The sequence below is a fragment of the Nestor notabilis genome, unplaced genomic scaffold, assembly GCF_000696875.1.
Source record: "Nestor notabilis isolate BGI_N333 unplaced genomic scaffold, ASM69687v1 scaffold202, whole genome shotgun sequence".
Lineage (NCBI taxonomy): Eukaryota > Metazoa > Chordata > Aves > Psittaciformes > Psittacidae > Nestor > Nestor notabilis.
In genome coordinates this window covers 37,286-40,606 of record NW_009919420.1, presented here as the reverse complement: position 1 = coordinate 40,606, position 3,321 = coordinate 37,286, and positions in this window count along the sequence as shown.

The window sequence follows — 3,321 nt, the reverse complement described above, 5'->3', positions numbered from 1 at the left end:
GCCATTTTTATTAGTTCTCTGTAGGATTAATCTCATTTTCATACTAAAAGTATAGTTTTGTCCTTCAAAAATGAGAGCTGATTGTTGAGCAAAGTCAATGGACTTGACAGAGTGAATACATCAGTAATCACCTTTTGAATGTAATTCTTGGTAAATTTAAAACCTGGTGCTCAGTTCTTGAGAGACTCAGCAGTCTTCATAACATTGAATACGGTGGATTATTTATATTTTCATATATATACATATATAGATATAAAAAAAGCCTTTATCTGTGAAGAAAAGATACTGTGCATCCCATACTTTGGCAGAGATATGGGAGAAGGGTTTAGATTTTGAGGAATTGTTTTAGGTCTGCTTGCTTTCATAAGAGGATCTTTCAAAAGTTCTGTAGTGTAATTAATGTTGCATATTATGGAACATATGTGCAGTATTATTATACTAACTCATTACAGTGGAAAGCTACCTTTTTTGTTGTTGTTGTTAACTGAGAGCTTCTAAGACCCACCAGTAAAATCCTGTCATGTTGATGATTCTTTGAAATTTCTTGAGCTGTGATTTCTCTGAATCAGTTGTTTCTGTGAACCAGCATAGCTTCTCACTATGCCACTCATCTGAGATAGTGGGGAGGTTTTTAGGGTCGAGTTTGTTTCTTTCTTTCTTTCTTTGGTTTTGTTAAAAGAGAAGCCTAACATGACCTCATTAAGCCAGGAAATTTTGTACTTGGACTGGTGGTGAAGATAAAGCAGAATTTGAGTACTTTTACATGTATTTGCAATACTGCTGGAATAGTGCTGGAATCTTCTAGTTCTGTCTTCTTGTAGTTGCGCATAGCGGAAGGAGTTTCCGAGAAATGCAGTAACTATGTCTTAGGTCAAAGATAAGTACTTAAGGACAGTATTAGGTGTAAGAATGCTGTGTTTACCTTGCACCCACAATACTTGATGTGTCAGGTGAAGCATCATATCAGGGTAAAGTTGTTTTTAAACCAGGAGTATGGTCTGGGAGAGAACTTGAAAGAGTTTAAGCAGTTACACAGTTTGGAATTAGATTGGCAGGATGCTTTTATAATAAAAAAAGCTTCTTCAGATCACCATGAACTGTGCAGGAAAACTACACAGATACTTCAGTCCTCTTCTTTCTATTTTTGGTTTTGTTTGGGTTTAGTTTTTTGGGTTTGGGGGGTTTTTTGGGGTTGGTTGGTTGGTTTTTTTTAATAGCCAAACACTTTCAGCTTGTTTTTAAAGGAAGGTTTACAGCCTTATATGCTTATAATGAAAATCTTGAGAATAACAGAGTATGCAAATGTCTTAAGGTGATTAGCCCACTGTTGAAATAGCTGAACAACATGTAGTATACTAAAAACAGAGGACAACCAAAAAACCTAATAGGATGAAACTTAAACTTATGTTAATCTAGGGAATGAAAAGTTTTGTTGCTTTCTTGGGCTGACAGCACTGAATGTTCCTGAAAAGTTTTGCAACCCTTCATTCTTCCCAACAAGCCTTCTGCATTCAGCTCTTCCCTTCTCCTCATTTAAGGGAGTCACTACAGTGTCCCTACTCTGTGGGCATTGACCCCTTTTGTTCTTTTTTGTATCTGGAGCATTCTGTAACTACCTGCTCCTCAAGTCTACATCCTCTCCTTGCTTCCTCATTTCCCTCCAACATTCTTATTCGTTCTTTTTTTTTTTTTCTTTCTCTTTCAGGGTGCCAACATTTTAAACTCAATTGGGACATGGGCAGAGCTAACATGAGGGGTATTGTTTTGCTGGAATATGCTCAGTTCTGCCATCAACCGGTTCTCTGATCTGTAAAAACCTAGAAGCGGTTGAAACTCTGCCTCTGCCAGCCAGAAGATGTCAGGGGTTCCATGTGCCCCCGTTTCCCCTTTGAGTTCTCCAATTTGCTCATTGACGTCACTGAAATTTTGGAATTGATTGGATGCAGTTTTTAAAAAAAAAAAAAAAAAAAATTGAAAAAACAGTCCAAAGACATGCATTCAAGCTGAATGTAAGGGCCTTGCAAGCTTGGCCTCTCCCTTTTTCATTTGGTGTTTTTGGCCTTTCTGTGAATTAGTCACCTCAGTTCATGCAAAATCTGCCTTGAAGATCTTTTTGGCTTGTTTTTCTGTGGCATCCTCTCTTTTTGCCTTTTCTGGCTCCCTTTTCCCCTTTGCAACAAATACAAGGCTATTGTTCTTATCTTTTCTTACCCACTATCCTGTCCATGTGTGATTCCTTTCTTCACTAGTAACTTCATTTGATTCCTTTGTCCTCTGGTGCTTATTCCAAACTAGAACCGATATGCATAACCATCCATTTGACACATTTTCATATCTCTTGAGGCTTTTCTGCAACAGTCTTTATATATAGCTGGCTAGTTAGATAGCCTCTAGGTAATCCTCTTACTTTAAAAGGTTTTGTGGCTGGGGTTTTTTGTGGGGTTTATTTGTTTATTGGAGTTTTCTAATGAATTCAGAACTGCACCTGGCCTGTATGAACACTTGGGTTTGGTTTTGTGGGTGGGGTTTAGCCCTGTCCCTCTCCCACTTCTGTTATGTCAGTCCTTTTTGTTTTTTTCTTTTTCTCTTTTTTAATCTGTAAGATAGAGACAGCCTTGCTGTATCTGCATAACACTCTATGACGTGGTTGAAGGATGAGAACTACTATCTGCTAGTTTAACAAAAGTAACTTGATACAAAGCATTTGGCATGGATCAATTTATCTTGCTTGTGTTATTCTTTAACTAACTGATAATGTTACTACTTGGCATATGCATTCTTTCTAGTACCTGTGTGCTGAATGAATCTGACAGCTATTTAGTTTTAATATCTGGGCCTCAACAGGTGCTCTTCTAACTAAAAGTATTAACCTTTATTTCTTGGAGGTAGTGGAGAGTTCTGTAAGAAAAGTGATATAGACACAGTATTAAGAAACTATGCCACTAATGCATGTTCACTCTTCTGAAAATCCTTATGTAGGAAACTAAATTGGGAAAATCTGAGTGCAATATTACTAAACCTGGAAAAAGAGGGATTAGCAGTTTTCTTCTGAAATGTTCTTTAAAAGCAAATTAGCTGTGTTGGTTTTGTTCTAAGTCATCCTATTACAGGTTTTAAATGACATTGTACAAATGTAAGTATTTAAGAGTTTTGTAAGCAGTGGTGTAAAATGGAAATACAAATGTCCCCTGGCTTTTCCATTACTCATTTCATCTTGCAAAAGAGTAATCCTGCTGCATTTGTATGAACTGAATTTATACATTTCTTCTGAAGTCATGTACAATGCTGTCATTTTACTTCTCTGCGTAAGATTCACTTTCC